The 24,264-nt window shown below is 36.9% G+C and overlaps 1 non-coding gene across 1 annotated transcript; it reads right to left on the reverse strand.

Moving 5' to 3' along the window:
- Window positions 1–14,856: 14,856 nt before the first annotated feature.
- On the reverse strand, window positions 14,857–14,961 carry LOC142166675 (small nucleolar RNA R71). Its single transcript, XR_012697078.1, has one exon. It is a non-coding gene; the product is annotated as a small nucleolar RNA R71 (small nucleolar RNA).
- Between the last annotated feature and the right edge of the window lie 9,303 nt (window positions 14,962–24,264).

Raw genomic sequence — 24,264 nt, forward strand, 5'->3', positions numbered from 1 at the left:
TCTTCTCCATGCACGACTATTTCTTGATGGTCCCATTCAAACTTGACAGCCTGATGTAATGTTGACGGGACTGCTTTAGCAGCATGGATCCATGGTCGACCCAACAACAAGTTGTAAGAAACAGTCATGTCCAACACTTGGAATTCCATTGTGAATTCAACTGGCCCTATAGTTAGTTCCAACACTATTTCGCCAAATGAATCTCTGCTTCCACCGTCAAATCCTCGTACACAGATACTATTCTTTTGGATCCTCTCCTCTTTAATTTTTAATTTGTTTAAAGTGGAGAGAGGGCATATGTTTGCACTAGACCTGTTGTCGACCAATACCCGGGTTACTACAGAGTTTTCACATTTCACGGTGAGGTAAAGAGCTCTGTTGTGCTCGGTACCTTCCACAGGTAATTCATCATCAGCAAATGTAATCCTGTTTGTCTCAAAGATTCTGTTGGCTATTTTGCCCAAATGATTTACAGAGATCTTTTCAGGAACATGAGCTTCATTTAGGATTTTCATCAACGCCAAACGGTGTTCCTCTGAATGGATCAGTAATGACAACAATGAAATTTGAGCGGGGGTCTTCTTTAATTGATCCACCACAGAATAATCATGGAGCTTCATTTTTCTTAAAAACTCCTCCGCCTCTTCTTCCGTCACAGCTTTCTTTGCTGGTATTGGATTGTTTTTAGTTTTTCTCAGCTATTCGGGAGTAAAACATCTTCCCGAACGAGTCAAGCCTTGTACCTCACACACTTCTTCCTTGATTTCTTTGCCTTTGTACATTACGGTCACCCGTTCATAGTTCCATGGGATGGTTTTGTTGTTGATGATTGGCAGCTGGATTACAGGTGCAATAATAACCCGATCTGTACGTGCTCCTTCCACGAATACAACGGGTTTGTTAGCAACCCCTGGTACTATCACTTTTGGCCTTTCTTGTTTTGCGGCAACTTTATTCGATGTCCCCTCATCGACTATCATAGACGGTTCATCACCACTTTTGTTCTGTTTAAACACCTGCTTCTCTTCCATTAGCTGCTTATCTGGCTTGGTTTCATGAGACTTGATCATCATGACAGTTTGTGACGGCTTCTTTGTCTCCCCATCAGCTTGTATGATTTCTATCATATTAGCCTCTTGATGGGCTGGCATCGGATTTCTATTGATATTCGGAGCTTCGGGGGTTTGAACCTCGATTTTATTAGTATCAATCAGCTCTTGTATTGCATTTTTCAAATGCCAACATTTCTCCGTATCATGGCCTGGTGTACCGGAGCAATATTCATAGCTAATGGTGTAATCCAGATTCTTTGGTGGAGGATTGGGTAGCTTGGATTGTATTGGTCTCAACATGTCTAACTGTCTCAGCCTGTGGAACAGACTAGTGTAAGACTCTCCCAATGGAGTGTAAGTTTTCTTTTTCTGTTCCCTTTCTCCCCTGAATGCTGGCCTAGGCCTGAAACCTGGTCCGGGATAAGCTCGGGGGTAGGTATTTGGTGTGACAGGAGCACGCCAATTGGTGTGAATAGGTGGCTGATTGTATGCTTGAGCGTGGTTAATGGCGAAATGAGGCTCTGAAGGATGATAGTAATGTTGGGATGAATCATGGTGGTAAGCTGATTGGCGAGGTCGTTGCTGATTATAGTAAAGCGGTGAACCCCTGGGTCCCGGCCAAATTCCTGAATCAACTACGGTTGCTTCCTCCCTTTTCTTTCTTCTGATTCCTCCTACCCCGCCTTGAATAGCTTGAGTAGTTGCCTTAATTGCTGAATAGCTCATAATTTTATTTGTCTTGAGGCCTTCTTCCACCATACCTCCCATCTTCACTACCTCGTTGAATGATTTTCCAACCGCTGAAACCAAGTGGGCGTAGTAAGTTGGTTCCAAGGCTTGGAGGAAGTAGTCTACCATTTCGCTCTCCTTCATAGGAGGATCCACTCTTGCTGCCTGTTCTCTCCACCGAAAACCATACTCTCTGAAACTTTCATTGTGTTTCTTCTCAAATTTGGTCAAAGATAATCTATCTGGGATGATTTCCAGATTGTATTGGAAATGGTATGTGAATGCCTGTGCGAGGTCATCCCAGGTGTACCATCTTCCATGGTCCTGGCGTGTATACCACTCCAAAGCTGATCCGCTTAGACTTTGACTGAAGTAAGCCATCAATAATTCATCCTTTCCCCCAGCTCCTCGCATCTTGCTACAGAAACCCCTTAAGTGGGCTACTGGGTCGCCGTGCCCGCTGTATAGGTCAAATTTGGGCATCTTGAAGCCAAATGGCAATTGTACATTAGGGAATAAGCATAAATCTTTGTATGCTACACTGACTTGCCCACCTAATCCTCGCATGTCTCGGAACGATTGTTCTAGACTTTTGACCTTCCTGAACATCTCTTCTTGTTCAGCACTTTTGGCTGGCTTGTCAATTTCGGTTGGGAGATCAAACCGAGGAGCAGGTGAGTTGATTTCGGAGGCTTTGAAGGTGGGCTCCGGGGGGTAATATTGGTTGTCTTGGGCCTGAAATGTAGGCTCACTAGGAGATTTGTGAAATGTAACAGGGGGAGGTGCTACGAAAACAGGAGTCATAGGTGGAGGAAGGTACGGAACTGGTTTTGGAGGTGGAGACTGTGGTGTCTGAGAGGTGGTGCCTCGGTAGTGCTGATAAATGGGGAAACTTGGGGATAATTCAGTGGTGATATTATCCTGAGTTTGGATCATTGATGGAGCAGGGTTATTTGGGTAAGATGGGGGTAACTGTCCTGTAGACCAAGCTTGGTACATTTCAGCCATTTGCAGCTTGAGCTTAAGCATTTCTTCTTTCATTTTCCGACATCCATCTCTTCTATCTCCATACCTGTGTCAACATCTGGGATAGACATACTTTCGGGTATTGGTCCTTTTGATCTTGTGTGATAGTGATAATATGCCAGTATACTTTTTAGAGAAATTAACTGGTTGAATTCTGAATTCTGAATTCTGAAAATGGACAAACTTGTTAGTTTTGAGAGTTTAACACATATATAATCACACGTTGAGATGCAATGCTCCTAGACAAATAATCCCTTTCTATTATGCATTCGCTCGGTTGCTTGTGTCGTCCCAGTTTTTTTTTGAAAAATTGTCATTCGCTTTTATTTACTATATATATCTTTATTGTGGTGGTCGAATTTTTAGAGATTGCCTACGTATCATGCCAAACATGAATCGGACCTTGCGTAGTTCAGACCAGAGTCAATCATGTTTATTTATTACCCAAAGATGGAATTACATTTGAAAACTTTAAGGAAATAGCTTGAAACACACATCAAAATAAAGATACAATTCATAACATCTCACAATATGCCCCACTTTCCACTAATATTGGATTATCTTCTCAATGTGGGGCTTGACCTGGATGGCCTCCCAGCGTACGATACATCCTTTCCAACTCCATTGCTAGATGACGAGCAAAAGTGGGAGCATGCTCTGTAAACGCTTCATAATCCATTCCTTGGCAGTTTACATAACTTTGAGATGTGAAGACTGCCAGGTCGTGGATTTGTGCCCTGAAACCTTGGAGACGTTGGTCTTGGTCTTGTAATTGCTGCTGGCGAGTGGTGGCTATATCTCTGACACGGTTTTCACGATCTAAAGCTGATTCTAATAGAGCTCGGAGTCTGGCCTGCTCTAATCTTGCTTGCGATCTTTCCCTGTCGAGGTCTGCTTGTTGATATTCTCTGTTGCATCTTCTTGCCTCTTCTAGTTGTGCACGAAGCTGGTCTTCTGATCGCATCCAATAGTCTTTTTCCATCTTGAATTGAGCCTTGTCTTTTTCGGATTGCCTATCTTGGCGTTCCTTGTTAGATCTGGCTTCTTCGTTTAATTGTTGGATCCTTTCTTTTGCTTTGCTCAATGCCCTTTCGTTTTCCGCAAGCATGGAATCATAATCTTGCATTTTTTCGAAGAGGTTGGCGATGGTTTTTTGATCCTTCCAGCTTCTCTTTGGCGTTTCAGAGACTCTTTTCATTTTTAGGAATCGAGCATGAAGATTTTCATTCTCACAAGCTGGACTCTTTTTCTCGCCTTTGGCTTCTTGTTCTTGCAAATCTTTCTCCAAACTGAGGCTTCTTAGATTTTCTTTTAGGTCATGGATAGTGGCTTTGTACCCTTTTTCTTTTTCTCCCCAGATTAACCGTTCTTGGATTTTATCATTGAAGTTTTGAACATGGGGTCTTTTTGTTGGCCTTTTTAGCTCAGGTTCTGGTACATCATCCACGCGAGACCGCTTTTCGAACCACCTCGCATATCCAGGATTTATCTCACCCTTGGTAGTGTCTAGGACTTGAGTATCACTTTTCAAGTATCGGCACCCATTCCACATTTGCTGAAGTGAAGCTTCGGGAATAGTGGCTTCTGGGTGTAACTCGATTACTTGCATACTCAAATCTTCCTCATCAGGAACTATTTGATATCTCCCTAGCTGCCTTAGGACTCTTAGTGGTGCATACGGCTGAATGCTTCTCAATCCCAATAGTAGTAGATAACTATTTGAGGTTGACATATGTATTACTTCTCTCATCGGGAGCCATCCCAGAGTCCATTCAATTTGATTTGCAGTTAAAGCCTTTAGATGAGATACCCATGCTTCTATCCCTTCTGGAGCTTGATAATCTTTTGTTCTTTCCTCATAGCTCTCGATGCAATTAGCTTTGTTCGACCCATACTGTATGATCTTGGGCTGTTGTTGGAGATGTTCAACCACCCACATTTGCAACAAAATTTTGCATCCTTCGAAAACTTTCGCTCCTGATTTGCATAAAGTCAAGGCCCGATAAATATCTGATAGAATGATGGGGACAAGGGTGTGATTTTCTTTAGTGGTGAGGATTTGCACAACTTTTGCGGTGCAAATATCAATTGTTCGCTCTTTATTTGGGAAGACCATGACTCCTAGAAAAGCCACCATGAAAGCAAATCGACGGTGTATCTGCCAAATGTCTTTGTTTTGCTTATTAGTAAGGCCTTTCTCATGAATTTCGAACCCATCTGACTTTCCAAATCTGGAATACAAAAAATTGAAGGAACAACATCCATTGATGACATTGCTTTTCCTGATTTGACTGCTGATGTTCAGAAGACCGAAGAATCGATGTATTGAAGGAGCCTTTGTGAATATCAAGCTTTGATTTCTTAAACTTCCGTCAAAACCAACATAGCCAGCTATCTCCTCTAATGTAGGAGTAAGCTCGAAGTCAGAGAAACGAAAAACATTGTGAACAGGATCCCAGAACGTTACTAATGATGTAATCAGATCATCCCGAGGCTCAATTTTCATAATGTCCGTAAGATTTCCCAAATGCCTGACGACCCATTTTTGACCGTCTTCGCCTAAATCATACCACCACATTTGAAGCTGACATAGAAATTCCTCCGTACTTGTGGATGAGGGGCTTTGTGTGTTGCTCATTTTGTATCTGAAATTTAATTTTAATAAAGTCAAAATTTATACTAAAAATCATTTTCGAAATTTTTTCTTTTATTTAAAAATTTTTTTTAAAACTATATTTTTTCGAAATTTTTAAAGCAACCCATTTTATTCCTTGCTTCTTACCAAGATTTTATTTAAGCTGGTCAACAAGCATGTTCGAGGCAAATGAATGCACAAGTAACAAGTAGGATGCATCATGATGGTCTTTTAATTTTTTGGTTCACCTGTCCTAGACAGACCCAACCCCTGTGTTGAGTCTCCAAGGCCAAATGCATATGATGCAAATATTCGTTCCTACTAGGGATCCGGTACATGGCTGAGTTATTCTAAGTGTAAAACCTTAGGTTGATTGTTCTAAACCTGGTTTACCCAAACGGACAGTTTGAGCCGAAGCGGGGGCAACGTACCGGGAGCACGAAAGTCTGCCCGGCCTAGTTACTTGTCCCAACTCCGTCTTATTTGGTATGACTTTAACAGAAAGGTGGGTCACGCGCACGTGTACACCATAAATTCAGAAGACTCAGAAAGAAGGGGGTTTCGTAGCAGTTGTATATATTCACAATTCAAATAATATTAAAGCGGTAAAAAAAAACATTTAGCATATTAGCATATAAACAGTTGAAAATTATATAGTAAGTAAAGCCAATAAAAACAGATATTTTAAGCTCGAATTCTTTAAACCCTGAACCAATGGTTCTGGGTTATAGCAACACTCAAGTCCCCAGCAGAGTCGCCAGAGCTGGCACACCTCCTTTTCACCGCGCCCGCGAGGGTGCAAGGGAGTTTTCTCCAATTGAAGAACAGTCGAAACGGGATTTATTTAATTATTTAAGAGTCGCCACCTGGGAATTTTAAGGCGTCCCAAGTCACCAATTTTAATCCCTGAATCGAGGAGAATATGACTCTGTTTATTATTCTGCGAACCAGAAATCCTGAGTAAGGAATTCTGTTAATCCGGAAGAAGGTGTTAGGCATTTCCGAATTCCGTGGTTCTAGCACGGTCGCTTAACTGTTTTATTATTGGCTTAATTATCTTGATTTTTATTTTTTTAAAAAAAAACTTCTTATTACGTGATTTTTTCTACTGTTTTTACTTATTGTGGTTAAGAACCCTTCTTTGAATCGAATTACGCGTACGTATATTCGTGTTATAAATTTAAAAAATGCGGAATTGTGTCACGCGTACGTGTACACAATAACTTTTGATAATATTTATTGAGTAATCATTTTTCGAAATTATGTCGAATCCAGAATATTTATTTTTCTGAATAATGAACCGTACATCTCGGTTTTTTATGAAATTGATTTAACGTCTTTGAAAAAAAATCCTTTTATTAAATATTCGTTCGAAATTGCGCGTACGCATAATCCGAATTTTTTTTGCTTTTAAAAATATAATCAGGGTACGCGAACGTATCCCTAATCGCGTGATATATTTGTAATGATATTATGGAATTTCCACAAAAATATTTGTTATATCACGAGAAATCTCGTTTTAAGATACTCTTTAATTTTTTGGAAAAGAATCCACAATTTATTAAATGTTGACCATTGATTATAATTTCCGAATATAAATTATATTCATTCTAATTATTCAAATTCAAAGGACAGAATAAAAATATGATTAATACTATCTTTAAAACAAATATGACATTATATATATATATGCCAAGGAATAAATTACATATGAAACTAAAAATGAATTACATATGAAACTAAAAATGAATGATTCATAAAGGAAAGGAAATATTTTCCAAGAATTTTCATTATTCCTTGATGCAAATTCTATTTTTTAATTACCAATGATTTAAAGTGTTGCCATTTGTGTATATACAACTCAACTTATTCTCATATACTCGTTTTAATCTTAATAGATGAAATTAATCTACTTAGTTATGCCTATGATTGAGTTAGGATAGATATAGATATAATCAAACCAATTTGATTCTCAATCTATGTGAATTATTACTAACTATTAATTTTCACATTGTATAAGTTCCTAAGCCCTTTATTACTAAGAAAGAGAACAAGTCTTGTTGACTTAATAAGATGATATTGCATACAATATTGCTTACTATATTTGACATTTTTAAACATACGGATTATACTAACGCATCTTTCAACTATAAATTATGAACACAACCAATGTTATGCTAAAAGATGGCAAATTGCAGCTAATCATCATCTAGCTTTACACAACCAATAATTAACTAACAAGATAAACTAATAGCATATTTTCTTTGATAATGCTATATTATGCCATACCTTTCTAACAATACCATGAAGTGTAAATAAAAACCAACTTTCTGCCATATTTCCTATTTACACAACTCATAGATAACTAAACTAATGAAATTTGACATGGATATCATTATTACAAAGTTTATATGAATTTTGAAATAAGACAATTAACTTGTAGCCATCGAGTCGAACTTACTACTGGTTAACCAATATGAAACTAAAGCTGAAATTTTCAACTAAAGAACTCAAATGAGTAGATGACAGTATTACAATTCAAACTCTATTTATCCATCATGTTGAATCTCTTTCCAACATAAAATTTAAAAGACATGTACCTGAAAATGAAGGTAGGAGGAGTAAATTTCAGCAGTAGCAGCAGTAACAAATTCAGTAGAATATACTGATAACACAGTAAAATCTGAACAAGAATAGGATTCGAAGAGCCCAGATGCACAGTAAAGTACTTTTAAGAAACACTTCGGATTTTAACTGAACAGTGGAATCACATAAAGTTGAACAGATTCAACAAAAAAAACAACATTTCAGATTTCAGTTTTTCTTCAGTTTCAAATTCAGTTTATTTCTGATTTTCTGCTTCTGCTGCTGTATCTGTGTGTGAGTGTGTATGTGAGTGTTCTATTTTCTGTTTCCTTCCTTTAAAATCTCAGCCCTCAAAATCTCTTAAAAATTCTTTCTTAAAAATTCTCTCTGAAAACCCTTTCAAACTCTCCTAAAATTTGTCCAGCTAAATCAGTCCAGCTCCCTGTATTTATACAGGTCTGGTCCTAGGCAATTTAAGTGCTTCTTGGACCCCTTATATCTTTTAAAAATAGAAAAATTCTATTAAAAACTGCTTTTACTACTTTAAATCCCATTAAGCTAACTTTTCCCTGATTTTCAGCAGCCCATTATCCCTTGTTCCCCATTAGTATTATTAACTAATAGCAACTAACATTACATTATAATACACTAGCATTAATACCCTGTTTTTTACTGTTTCATTCCCAGAAGTGCCCCTGAAATCCTAATGTTATTACTGAAAAAAATCAGAACCTACAGCAAAACAGATTCTAAAATCTGTACAAACTTAGTTATCTTTCTAATTTACAGCTAAAACCAATCCTATTAACCTCCTAACACAATTGTATTTGACCAACTTTTGTAAGCTTGAATTCAAACTGGACATTACAGCAATATTACACTGAATTCAGAACTAACATCATAACAGCATATTTCTGAAATTATCATAACAATTCAGACTGGACTTAACATTAAACCAAAATCAAACACACACAGGATCATTGTCAATACTGACAATGCCCTGAAACTTTAATGTTCAGACAATAACATATACAACATACATTTGAATTCACTGATTCACAGACAATCATGATTTAATTGACGAACATTAATCAATTGACTATTTACAACATTTGTCAATAATTAATCTAAAATAATAGAAGCAGACTGTTTTAGTCAACATTTTCAGAAATGAAAAATTCGTAATATAACTAATCGACGAACTTAATCGAGTCGATTACACACATTGTAAACAATCACAACCAACAGAAACAATTCACATTCGGATTAAGTAGACAGAAATGACAGAATTGATCAAAACAAATATGAAAAATTAACAAGCTATTAATACGGACAACAATACACAAAATAAATAGAAAAATACCTCTGAACTTTAATTTTATTCTGACTCGAACTCAACTTGGATTTCGGATTTTTTGTTTGAAATCAAACTGACCTTAGTCGAAGTATTTTCCACTGAAAATACTTCGACTAAGGTCGATTAAACCTCAATCTTCATCATAATCTGAACAGAATCCGGAAGTTTGGTATTTTTAGGGTTCTTAAAAACTCGATTTGGGATTTAACCATTTCTGGTCAGATTCGAGAAGAACCAAACATGACACAATGGTAAGGGTAGCCTAGGGGTCATTTGGTGTTAGTTTGAAACGGATCTGAGTTCGTCCTTGTTTGGTCCGAATCTTCAAAAGAAGATTCGAGAAGTTCCAAACTGATTCGAGCCAAACAACCAACAGATCCATACTTGGGATGACTAGGGGAAGCTATGGTGTTAACTAGATGTTGTTTGGTTTAGATCTGAACTTGGCTTGAATCTTCAAATGAAGATTCGAGAACCTTCAGGGAGATTCGAACCAAGCAGATAACATATTTGAATAGAGGAGGCTCAGGGGGTTCTGGGGTGTTACTTTGGTGACCGGCGGCGTTGATGCCGCCGGGTTTCAGGCGAAGGGGAATAGGGGCGGCTAGGGTTAGGGGTCTGTTTGAGAAGATGATGAACAGGAGAGGATGGGGGGGTGTTTAGTTAGGGGCCGGGGTAAGGGTTTGGGATTTATATAGGGGTGGGGTGGATCGATATCGTCCGTCCGATCAAGCAAGATGAAAGGCCAGGATTAATTCATTAAACCAAACGACGTCGTTTGATTTAAAGTTGGGGTCGGACTGAATCGGGTTAATGGATCGGATTATGGGTTGCGGGTAAGGGTGATGAGATCTTGGCCGTTGGTTGTATTTAATCCAACGGCCCTTGATGAGAGGTGACCAAACGACGTCGTTTGGTATTAGCTTGGGACTGGGTCAGACTTGGCTGTTTGGATTGGGCTGTGATGGGGGGATTAATGTTTTGGGCCTGGATTTTAATCCAGGTCCGATTTTTGTATAACTTTTTTTTTTTATTTTATTTTATTATTTTCTAATTTCATTATTAAAAAAATCTTAATTAAAATTATAAAAACAAAATTACTATTACAAAGATATTAATTACCTTTTTAACAACTATTAACACATAGACAACATTAATCACACAGTGGAAAGAAAAATAGAACAAAATGCATATTTTTATGATTTTATTTAAATTAACTTAATTAAATGCATACTTAAATCCTAGATATACATGAAACATGTATTTTTATTTTAATTTTATTTAATTATAACAAAGCAAACATTTTACGGACATAAAAAAATATTTAACACCACGCAAATTCAGAAATTACACAGCAAAAGAAATTTATTTTGATTTATTTTGGAGTAATTTTTCGTAAAGCAAAAATCACGTGCTCACAAGGTCGTGTTTCCAGCTGAGCGTGTAAAGATGATTGAGAAAAGAGCCAGAGATGAAAGAGGAGACCTTCTGAGAGCGCGCAAAAAGGCTAGAATTCATGGGAGAAAGAAGAAGAGAAAGCGCCCAACCTGAGCAGAGTAGCAGAGTCGTGCCACGACTATAAATAAGGCGCTTGTTGGGAGGCAACCCAACCTGTGTATCTTTTATCTATTGATTATTTCTTTTTACTGTGTTTTGTGTTGTTTTTTTTATTTTTGCAGAGTAAGGGAAGTCTGAGTACCCAAAGTTAAAGTTGAGGAGCATGTTTGATCTTAAGTGTGGGGTCGTCCCAGCCCTTAATATTGAGTATCAAGTCCGAGTTAGGTCTGAGAGGGTCTTAGGGAGTATTTCTCACCCTTGTTTTTATATTTCTCTATGATCATGCATCGAGGACTATGCATAATATAAGTGTGGGGTGGGGAAACTACTTTCTGGAGTATAACTGTCTTTCTTTTATAACTCGTAGTAGACATAGTCTAGGTTCAAAAAAAAAAGTTGAAAAAGCTCGGACTGTTCCCGACGATGGATCTTTTGGACAATTTTCTTGAGGGATTAAAGTCCGATTTAAAAATCCCAATTTTTTTTTTATGTTTCATTTAATTTTCTTAGAATAGCTAGGTGGTATTCCTTGGTTTTTCTTTGGGCACCGGTTCTTTTCCAAGGATGTAGCTCGAACCGGGCATTTTTAAATTTTTTTAGGAGTAGTTTAGGAAGAAGCTGAGTCATTCTGAGATACTCACTGGCATGGTTGATGTTGGAACATTAGGCTATGACATACATTCTGTTTTCCCGTATATTTGGTTTGAATTGTAAAGCCTAAGTAAAGTAAATAGCCTATTTTGTGACGCCTTTTCTCAGTTGTCTGACTTGTATGCCACATAGTGCAATGTTGCTTAAATTTCTCATTTAATTGTGCTTGCTTGACTTGAGAGTTGAACAGAACCGTCTTGATTGAGTCATGTGCAACGTGTGTGTGAGGATTTGTGATTTTCTGTGCTATCCTATGTAGTCTAGAACTTACCCCGTGTGTTAATTGAAGCGAAATGGTGAGTTGTTCTAATCTAGGAGATGACATAGGCATTTTCTTGCTTGATCATGGATGTGCTTGTCACATAATAATAGAATTTTCCGTTGCTAGCCTCTTTGAGCCTATAGACCTTTCTTTTGGTACCCAAATTACAAGCCATCCCTTATTTTGTTCTTAATTTGATATTGATTGAACATTTACCTCCTAAGGCACTTAGTCGATAAAAGAATCAAGGTGAGATATTGGGGAGTAGCTTTCGAGTGGAACATGGAAGGGCTCGTTGGTGCACTAAAGTTGAAATCAAAAGTCACTAGCCGGTGAACTTTAAGGTATGGAGTGTGTGAAGAAAAAAAAGAGAGAAAAAAGAGAAGAAAAATGATAGTGTGAATGTATGTAGAAAATAAAACACCTCCAATTCTTATTGAGTTGTGCTATTGACAAAATAGAGAAGTGCTTAAGTGAAAAGAGGCCTATGTTGTATATGGCAAGTGATTTGGTTGAGAAGAATATGTGCTTGAAGTGTAAATGTAGTGTATTAAAGTGCTTAGGAGGGTGAATCACTATTTCTAAATATATCCTACCCGTCCCCTAGCCTACATTACAACCTAAAAGTCCTAATTGATCCTAGATTTGGCTAGCTTAAATTAGTGGAAATATACACTACGGGCAAGCTTATGGAGCGACCACGGGATGCATATGAATTCTTTATGAGACTGAGCGAATTTTGTTCAATTGTGTGATGTCCTTAAATTATGTTCAAAAGCATATTTGAATGTGTGGACCAATTTATATTCACTTTCGGTTTGTTGGTGAGGGCACATGATCTCATGAATGATTGGTAATGTTGTAAACTTTCTTGTTGGGTAAGTGCATGAGTTGAGAGTGCTTAGTGGTTGCAAGTCGACTTTTAAGGTTGGGTAGTGACAAGTAGGTTGTTGTAATTGATTGAATTGAAATGTTATACTTGGGCATGCTTAAACGAGAAGAATGTGAAATTTTGTGTGGTCATGCTTGTGTGCCGGTATTGATCATAGTCAAGGGTATAGTGTGTAGTTAAAGGTTAAAGTGCTCCTCAATAATTGATACTTGTACGTAGTTGGGGGTTTATTAGATAGTCCTATTGCTCGAGGACGAGCAAGAGCCTAAGTGTGGGGTGTTGATGTTTAGCTTAAAGTATATATATTTTTATGTATATCGCCTCATATCTTACTCTTGTTTCGTGAATTTGGAATGTTAAATGCTATGAATTATATTGATTTGAAGTGTTTTTACTTGTAGGAATGATTCGGGAGCAATTTGGGGCAAAACGTGAAAGATTTGAAGCTAAAACGAACAAAATATGGAAAGGAAGCAGTTGGGAGCCACAGGCAGCGCCTGGCGCCACCTGTGGCGCTGAAAACAGTAGGCTCAAAAATCGGGGCGACTGGCGCCGGGCTGGGCACCGGTGACGCGAATCGTGTCCTATTTTGCCCGGGACAAGTTTATTTCGGCCCTAAACCTACCCAACTGATATAAAAGCAAGACTTATGGAATAGAGATACACACAGGATCGTGAGAAAGCGAAAAATTCTTAGTTTTCTTCCTCTTTTTCTAGTATTTCCAATTGATTCAACACTTATGGAATTGTTTGATTACATCATGAGTGGCTAAACACCCATTGTTCTAGGGTTGTGATTTAGCCATGAATATTGTTGTTTGACATTAACTTAACCTTGATTATAATTCACCAATATATGGTTGTTTCTTCAATTCTACGTTTAATTGCTTAATTGTCTGGCCAGCAGTTAGGTTCTATTTACTATCTATGCTATGCTTGGGAAAGCCGTGTTTAGATTAGAGAAGAATTGAAGAGAGCATGATCTTAACCCTTAGGGGGAGCGTATTTGTGGTTAGGATAGGAATATACCTAGTCACCATGCTTAATTAAATATCATGATCTTAATGCGTTCATAATAGATTGATTTCATTGGAATATAGGCGTTAATCTATTGAGAATAGGTGAGTAGTACTTCGGGAGAAGGCTATGAGAGCATTTATCGATTAATTAGCAACCATGAGTGAATTATATGAAAGGGAGAGCTAATTAGAACACAATACGATTGGTGAATCGATCACAACTCTGGAATATTTGTCTCTACTGAATACACAACAATCAACTCGTTACTTGATAACTTAGTTATTATTAAGAATTGTTGTATAATATAATCATATTATTGGACTTTGATTTTAGCTGGATTAAATAACAATTTTAGTGATTTAGTGAGTAGTTTACACAAGTCTCTGTGGGTTCGGCACTCAACTTATCATTATTACTTGTCGACCACGTATACTTGCGTGTGCATTTGGGAGTAACAAGTTTTTGGCGCCGTTGCCGGGGACTTGAATATTAAGTACTTGCTAGTTTTTGCTTTAATTGTTTATTTAGTCTAGTCTAAAGTTACTTGATTGTTGCTCAGATCTCAGGAACTTTGATTGAATGCGTAAGGTCAGAACCCAGGACCGACTTCAAGGCTTTGATCCTGAACCTGAGAGAACATTTCACAGGAGGTTGAGGGAAGCAAGGGACACGAATAATATTCAGGCACTTGTTCAATTTCCTGTGGACATGGCAGAGGAGCAACCTATGGCTGTTCAGGAGGTGGCGATGCCCAGCATTGCTAATGTCACCTCCAGTATAGTGAAGCCCAGGATCACTGGGCACTTTGAGCAGAAACAGAGCATGATCCAATTACTTCATGCAAACGGGAAATTCATGGGTCTTCCACACGAGGATCCACAACAGCATATTCTGAACTTCTTAGAGATTAGTGATACTTATATCACTAACGGGGTCACTCCAGATTACGTGAGGCTCACACTTTTTCCATTCTCTCTGTTGGGCGAGGCTAAGCGATGGCTAAAGGCAAAACCAGCTAACTCCATCACATCATGGAATGATTTGGCAAGAAAATTTCTAGCAAGGTTCTTTCCTTCAACCAAAACTGCAAAGATCAGAAGTGAGATAGTGGCGTTCAAACAGAAAGCGGGAGAATATTTATACTCAGCTTAGGAAAGGTTCAAGGGGCTACTTAGAGACTGTCCTCATCACAATCAGACGAATAAAGTGTTAGCTCACACTTTCATAGAAGGGCTACATGCTGAAACAAAGATCGTGGTAGATGCTGCACCTGGGGGTCAAGTGTTGGAGAAAAGCTTTGACGAGATATATGCATTATTGAAAAAATTCTCCAAGAGCAATCCGGATTGGCAAGGAGAGATAGGCAGACACACAGTGCAAAAGTTTGCAGGGGTTTTTAAGTTAGATGTCGTCTCAGCATTATCAGCGCAGATTTCTACACTGACCAATCAAGTCAACCAGATGAACTTGAGTATCAACAAGCAACAAGCCCAACAAGTACAACAAGTTCAAATATTTTATGAAGTATGTGGAGAGGGTCACATGAGCAATCTATGCCCAGCAAATCCAGAGTCTGTATATTTTATGGGTAATGCAAATCGAGGTCAAACAAATCAGTATGGGGACACTTACAATCCCAACTGGAGGAACCACCCAAACTTCTCTTGGGGTGGAAACCAGGGCACTCAGAATCAATACAGGCCTCAAGCACCTCAACAACAATATAGACCACCTTAGGTTGAACAACAAGTGAGTCCTACAAGTCACCTTGAAGATATGTTGAAAAAAGTGATGGCTAAACAGCAAGCCCTCGCCACAACAGTGAGAAATTTGGAGCGTCAAATGGGACAGCTTGCCAGTGCTCAAAACACTAGACCAGCTGGAGCTCTTCCAAGTGATACTGAGCCCAATCTTAAAGCTCAAGTCAATGCGGTTACCTTGAGAAATGGAAGAGCACTAGAAGAAGTTCCAAAGAAAAAGAAGAATACAGATCATCCTGAAGGAGAATTAGCTCCCAAGCCAGTTGAGGGGAATGAGAAATATGATAAAGGACCCAAGCCAGTAATTGAGACTAGGCAATCGCCTCCGTTTCCACAAAGACTACAGAAGCAAAAAGATGATGCCAAGTACAAGAAATGCCTAGATATTTTGAGCCAAGTGAGCGTGAATCTGCCTTTGGTGGAAATTTTGCAGGAAGTGCCTAAGTATGCAAGGTATCTCAGAGATATTGCGGCAAACAAACGAAGACATGCAGAGTTTGAAACAGTTGCACTTACTGAAGAGTGTAGTGCCAGAGTTCAGAGTAAACTTCCTCCTAAGTTGAAAGATCCTGGGAGCTTCACAATTCCTTTGTCTCTTGGAAAACAAGAGGTTGGTAGAACCTTGTGTGATTTAGGGGCCAGTATAAATTTGATGCCATCCTCTTTGTTCAAGCAACTCGGATTGGGGATGCTTAGACCTACTACAATCACTTTACAGCTAGCAGATAGGTCACTAGTCATGCCCGAAGGAATTATTGAGGATGTGTTAGTTCGAGTGGGAAAGTTTATTCTTCCTGCTGATTTTATTGTTCTTGATTACGAGGCAGATGAGGAAGTGCCCATTATTTTGGGGCGACCATTCTTAGCTACTGGTGGAGCAATTATTGATGTGAGAGCAGGGAAGTTAAAAATGAGAGTTGACGATGAGGAGGTCACTTTTAATATGTACAAGGCACTTAAGCTTCCTAAGCATTATGAGGACTTGTGCATGATTACTGTGGTAGAATCAAAGGGGATAAAGCAGAGTCCTTATGTGAATTATAGTGATCTAGATGGGACAACTGAGTTAAAGGAGGTCGTGTTTCCAGCTGAGCGTGTAAAGATGATTGAGAAAAGAGCCAGAGATGAAAGAGGAGACATTATGAGAGCGCGCAAAAAGGCTAGAATTCATGGGAGAAAGAAGAAGAGAAAGTGCCCAACCTGAGCAGAGTAGCAGAGTCGTGCCACGACTATAAATAAGGCGCTTGTTGGGAGGCAACCCAACTTGTGTATCTTTTATCTATTGATTATTTCTTTTTACTGTGTTTTGTGTTGTTTTTTTTTATTTTTGCATAGTAGGGGAAGTCTGAGTACCCAAAGTTGAAGTTTAGGAGCATGTTTGATCTTAAGTGTGCAGTCGTCCCAGCCCTTAATATTGAGGATCATGTCCGAGTTAGGTCTGAGAGGGTCTCAGGGAGTATTTCTCACCCTTGTTTTAATATTTCTCTATGATCATGCATCGAGGACTATGCATAATATAAGTGTGGGGTGGGGAAACTACTTTCTGGAGTATTACTGTCTTTCTTTTAAAACTCGTAGTAGACATAGTCTAGGTTCAAAAAAAAAGTTGAAAAAGCTCGGACTGTTCCCGACGATGGATCTTTTGGACAATTTTCTTGAGGAATTAAAGTCCGATTTAAAAACACCAAATTTTTTTTTATGTGTCATTTAATTTTCTTAGAATAGCTAGGTGGTATTCCTTGGTTTTTCTTTGGGCACCGGTTCTTTTCCAAAGATGTAGCTCGAACCGGGCATTTTTAATTTTTTTTAGGAGTAGTTTAGGAAGAAGCTGAGTCGTTCTGAGATACTCACTGGCATGGTTGATGTTGGCACATTAGGCTATGATATACATTCTGTTTTCCCGTATATTTGGTTTGAATTGTAAAGCCTAAGTAAAGTAAATAGCCTATTTTGTGACGCCTTTTCTCAGTTGTCTGACTTGTATGCCACATAGTGCAATGTTGCTTAAATTTCTCATTTAATTGTGCTTGCTAGACTTGAGAGTTGAACAGAACCATCTTGATTGAGTCATGTACAACGTGTGTGTGACGATTTGTGATTTTTTGTGCTATCCTGTGTAGTCTAGAACTTGCCCTGTGTGTTAATTGAAGTGAAATGGTGAGTTGTTCTAATATAGGAGATGACGTAGGCATTTTCTTGCTTAATCATGGATGTGCTTGTCACATAATAATAGAATTTTCCGTTGCTAGCCTCTTTGAGCCTATAGACCTTTCTTTTGGTACCCACATTACAAGTCATCCCTTATTTTGTTCTTAATTTGATATTGATTGAACCTTTACCTCCTAAGGCACTTAGTCGCTAAAAGATGCAAGGTGAGATATTAGGGAGTAGCTTTCGAGTGGAAACATGGAAGGTCTCGTTGGTGCACTAAAGTTGAAATCAAAAGTCACTAGCCGATGAAATTTAATGTATGGAGTGTGTGAAGAAAAAAAAGAGAGAGAAAAGAGAAGAAAAATGATAGTGTGAATGTATGTAGAAAATAAAACACCTCCAATTCTTATTGAGTTGTGCTAGTGACAAAATAGAGAAGTGCTTAAGTGAAAAGAGGGCTATGTTGTATATGGCAAGTGATTTGGTTGAGAAGAATATGTGCTTGAAGTGTAAATGTAGTGTATTAAAGTGCTTAGGAGGGTGAATCACTATTTCTAAATATATCCTACCCGTCTCCTAGCCTACATTACAACCTAAAAGTCCTAATTGATCCTAGATTTGGCTAGCTTAAATTAGTGAAAATATACACTACGGGCAAGCTTATGGAATGACCACGGGATGCATATGAATTCTTTGTGAGAGTGAGCGAATTTTGTTCAATTATGTGATGTCCTTAAATTATGTTCAAAAGCATATTTGAATATGTGGACCAATTTATATTCACTTTCGGTTTGTTGGTGAGGGCACATGATCTCATGAATGATTGGTAATGTTGTAAACTTTCTTGTTGGGTAAATGCATGAGTTGAGGGTGCTTAGTGGTTTCAAGTCGGCTTTTAAGGTTGGGTGGTGACAAATAGGTTGTTGGAATTAATTGAATTGAAATGTTATACTTGGGCATGATTAAACGGGAAGAATGTGAAATTTTATGTGGTCATGCTTGTGTGCCGATATTGATCATAGTCAAGGGTATAGTGTGTAGTTAAAGGTTAAAGTGCTCCTCTATAATTGATACTTGTACGTAGTTGGGGGTTTATTAGATAGTCCTATTGCTCGAGGACGAGCAAGAGCCTAAGTGTGGGGTGTTGATGTTTAGCTTAAAGTATATATATTTTTATGTATATCGCCTCATATCTTACTCTTGTTTCGTGAATTTGGGATGTTAAATGCTATGAATTATATTGATTTGAAGTGTTTTTACTTGTAGGAATGATTCGGGAGCAATTTGGGGCAAAACGTGAAAGATTTGAAGCTAAAACGAACAAAATCGGGAAAGGAAGCAGTTGGGCGCCACAGGCAGCGCCTGGCGCCACCTGTGGCACTGAAAACAGTAGGCTCAAAAATTGGGGCGCTATGGAGGGCGCCTGGCGCTGGGCTGGGCGCCGGTGACGCGAATCGTGTCCTATTTTGCCCGGGACAAGTTTATTTCGGCCCTAGACCTACCAAACTGATATAAAAGCAAGACTAAACCTATTTTTGAGGGGAGAGACGCCACTTTGGAGTAGAGATACACACGGGATCGTGAGGAAGCGAAGAATTCTCAGTTTTCTTCCTCTTTTTCTAGTATTTCCAATTGATTCAACATTTATGCAATTGTTTGATTACATCATGAGTGGCTAAACACCCATTGTTCTGGGATTGTGATTTAGCCATGAATATTGTTGTTTGACATTAACTTAACCTTGATTATAATTCACCAATATATGGTTGTTTCTTCAATTCTGCGTTTAATTGCTTAATTGTCTGGCCAGCAGTTAGGTTCTATTTACTATCTATGCTATGCTTGGGAAAGCCGTGTTTAGATTAGAGAAGAATTGAAGAGAGCACGATCTTAACCCTTAGGGGGAACGGATTTGTGGTTAGGATAGGAATATACCCAGTCACCGTGCTTAATTAAATATCATGATCTTAATGCGTTCTTAATAGATTGATTTCATAGGAATATAAGCGTTAATCTATTGAGAATAGGTGAGTAGTACTTCGGGAGAAGGCTATGAGAGCATTTATCGATTAATTAGCAACCATGAGTGAATTATATGAAAGGGAGAGTTAATTAGAACACAATACGATTGGTGAATCGATCACAACTCTGGAATATTTGTCTCTACTGAATACACAACAATCAACTCGTTACTTGATAACTTAGTTTTTATTTAGAATTGTAGTATAATATAATCATATTATTGGACTTTGATTTTAGCTGGATTGAATAACAATTTTAGTGATTTAGTGAGTAGTTTACACAAGTCTCTGTGGGTTCGACCCTCAACTTATCATTATATTACTTGTCGACCACGTATACTTGTGTGTGCGTTTGGGAGCAACAATATTTTTTTGGGGTTGATTTTTGACATGTAGAGGTTGATTTAGGCAATATTAGTCAAGATTGACTCCTTTCATTTGCTTTTATTTCTTCATTTTAAGCTGGAAATTGCAAGAAGAGGCTTGCTTTCACAAGAAAAATTGAGGTTTCATTGATAAGCAGAGTTCTTTTATGTCTAATGACTTCAGAATTTGTTGAAAAGGTGGTGAGGTATTCTATTCTTGACAAGATTAGCATTTTTTGTTGTTTTTTTTTATCTTGTTTGTTCAATTTTATTATTACCGTTATGTCTTTTGCTTTTGTTATCTTTACTATTTTTGCTTTCAATACTTTTCTTTTCTTTAGTATTTTCATCTATCTTGTATTTTGGAAAGGCTTTTCTTGAGCCAATAGACTCTCTACTTTGTATAAAGAGTAAGGTCTACATACACTTTACTATCTCTAGACCCCATTTGTAGGATCATACTGGAGAGGTTGTTGTTGTTTGTTTTAAACTTGTTATAGATACAATTTTGATGGTTCCTGAAGGTCTACTCTGTTGAGAACCATTTAGTTGAATGTTTGATGTCAAGGGCTAATTAATACACATAATTGTGCTTCACATTCTTTGATGCAAATTCTTAAACTTAGTAGTAGTTTGTACTTTGTACACGTAATTAGAATAAGCTAAAGCCAGGCAGTTTGTTAGTTTTTGTTGTTTATGGCAGCAAAATGATTATCCAGCTTGTTTAGACAAGATTATCAAAATTGAAAGTTAGTAAAATTTAAGATGACTTACAAATTGAATTGTGACAATAGACCCAAACTTATTTACAAACTAACTTGTGATAATAAACCACACCACTTGCTCAAAATTCTGCCATACTGGTCAATCTAGAGGTGAAATTGATGAATGTAATGAAAAAAGAGATTTTTTCATTCCTATAAATTATATGAAACCTTATTACGAAAAATGTTCATGTATTAGTATTTATCCGACCTAAATACATTTTAGTTATAAAATATATAGAATTCACCTTAAAAGATTCTTAATCCATTATTTGTGTCTTCAATCAAGGGATTTAGTTACACTTTTTTCTTTTTTTTCTTTCCTCTCTCCCCTCTTCTCTCCAGATTCTCTCTTTCTTCCCATAGCTCGAGTAAACGGAGTGCTTCGAATAGTAACGAATTTCCCAACTAAATCTGCTAGTTAGTCGTGAAACCCGATTCTTCTCACTTTTAATAACTGTAAAACATTCCCTTCAGCATTCTAAATTCCTTATATTGTTATTATTTTTACTTTTAAAACTTGAACATCAGCTAGATGACCTAATTGTCAATGTCCACAAGAACTTACGAGGTGATACTGCTGCCTCAAATTTTCAGTCCGCAAATTGTGTATTTCATTGTTCAGAAATAGATATACAAAATGAGTTAGCAGTAAAGTGTTGGGCTAATAAGATCATTAATAAGCAGAATTATAACTCTTTAAACTTAAAATCCAGAGCATAATGTAAAATCCAAATTTGAAAAGACAAGTAACCGAAACAGAAGTTCCCATGTAACAAGTCCCTCCTTGCATTGGCAAGTCACGGCTCACATACACGTCATTTAGACCACTTAAATATAAATTGTATATAATATGTCTTTTGTATACTTTGTATTTGATTTATACATAATAAAAATAAATTTCATACAACTAATTATATATTATACAACTTATCTACAACTCAGCTATAACTTATCTACAATTTTCTTACATTATTTCTACTCAGTTATATACAACTACAATATCATACAACTTAAATATAATTTTTATACAATATTGTTCAACTTTCATACAATAATTAAATAAAAAAATATATATAAACAACATAATACAATTTTACTACAATTTCGTAATTATAATATATATCATGTCTTCTTCTTCTTATTCGAGTTTCAATTTGAAATTCAGCCAAAATCAAGTCTAATCTTCACCAAAACACCCTCAAAATTGAGATATAAACTCCAAACCATATTCCTAATTGTTTGCAACAACACCCAATCCAAACAAATAATGGTTTTACAAAACCCAAATTCGAATTCAAAGCTTCAAAGCTTTTTAATGACTGTCAATAGTGGAATTGTTGCTCTATTTTCCTTTGCTTTACATTACTGAAATTAGGGACTGAGAGATAGAGAGAGACGTAGAGAGAATCCCAATTCTTTGCAACAACACCCAATTCAAACAAATAATGTTATTTGAAAACTCAAATTCTAATTCAAAGCTTCAAAGCTTTTTAATGGTTGTGGATACGGAGAGAGAAATATGTGGGAGTGGGATTTGTACGTTACAGTGATTGTAGGAATTGATTAATTATCCTTAAATCCTAAAAATATACATAATTGGTAATTTTACATATAGAAGGTAATTAAAGTGAAACTTGAATGGGGGAGGGTAATAAAGTTTCCAATAGTGTACAAATATGTAAAAATCATACGAAGAAACTTTACTCTTGAAGCCCATACGAAGTGGATTTGTACGTTACAGTGATTGTAGGAATTGATTAATTATCCTTAAATCTTAAAAATGTATATAATTGGTAATTTTGTATATAGGAGGTAATTAAAGTGAAACTTGAATGGGGAGGGTAATAAAATTTCCAATAGTGTACAAATATGTAAAAATCATACGAAGAAACTTTACTCTTGAAGCCCATCGCTACCTAAAAGTGCCCTAAAGTACGGAAAATACTTGTAAGCGAACCTATTTTGTTTTATCAAATAAAACAGTTTAACTTAAAAAATTACCTACACATTTTCCGAGTAAAATTCAATTTAGCCCCTTAACCTTAAAGGGTTAGGAAACAATACTGTTTTTACCTTTTGAATGGGAAAGAGAAAGAGACCCCTTTATAGCAATATTTAGAAAAGTCTTTTCCTCTTTAGAATATGTAAATAACTCCTATTTATTAGATATAAGCTGCTCAACCGTTTGCATAAACATACACTCAAATAATATACCTATTTGTTTGCGCAACGAATACAACTAAGACAAAATACAGAAAATAAAATGTTCTTATGGAGAATCAAACTCAAAACCTTAGCTGGTTAAGTAGGAGCTCTAACCAACTAAGCTATGAGCGGTCGTTGATCTTTGCTTTCTTATCAAAATAATTAATCTCGTATTTAATGGATTTGATATAAAATTCAAATATAGCTACAAATGGTAAATTTGCTAAAAATATCTACGAATGATAAATATAATATAAATGTTTCATGTGTTGCGTAATTTTCCCATCTAATGCAATGCCTCTGGATGAGCTAAAAGTAGCCACATTGCCATTTGATGGTCGCTAATGAGGACCTTAGTATTATACCCGCAACAACAATTACTTGCAACAAAATAAATGTAGCCAGAGTCCGAGCAATAAAATTTACTTGCAACAGAATAAATATAGCCATACATTAATTGGTTTAATGCAAATACAACTGTAAAAATTTTCCGTCAAAGCATTTCCTCAAAATCTTATTCAGTATGGTTGTGTTTCTACCACTAGTCCTAACATGACTGACTTATTATTCGGAAACAATTTAATTTTAAATTTCTCACTTTATTCTTAATAACTTTAAATTTCTTATTTTAAAAATAAAGTATAATTTTTTTTTTTTTTGCAATCTATATATATATTTTCAATCTATTTATATATTTTACTTAAAGGGCGTTCATCAAAGACAATATAAAAGGGTCAAAAAAATTAAACTAGAAATAAACTCACTTTCAATAAACATTCAATAAAATTGGAACATGATAATACTTCCTCATCAGCCTCTTATTTTACCATGATACTCTTCTTGCTACTAAGAAAAAATTCACCAAAGAGTCTCAGGTAACAATAGAATAATTAAAATTGTCTATAATCCTAATTTAAAATGAACTCTAACTACTAAAGAAACAAATCAAAGAAATTAAAATTGTGCATTATGTCTAAGGACATTTAGGACCTCCTTCCAATTGATTCCCTCCGTTATGAGTTGGGCTAAGTAAGGAGTGTTGTGGAGTATCACTATTGCTTCCTGGTCATTGATTGGCATTGTGAAAGAGATTGCATGTCCCATTAGACCTAACTCCATCCACGAGGCATGTTGGTAGTCCTGTGCTTGTAGAGGTTGGGCATAGACAATCTGAGGGTTCTCTAGTGGGTGTAAGGGTGGAAGGTTTTCCATTGTTAGTGGTATGTGT

This window comes from Nicotiana tabacum, chromosome 11, assembly GCF_000715075.1.
Source record: "Nicotiana tabacum cultivar K326 chromosome 11, ASM71507v2, whole genome shotgun sequence".
In the NCBI taxonomy this organism is placed as follows: domain Eukaryota; kingdom Viridiplantae; phylum Streptophyta; class Magnoliopsida; order Solanales; family Solanaceae; genus Nicotiana; species Nicotiana tabacum.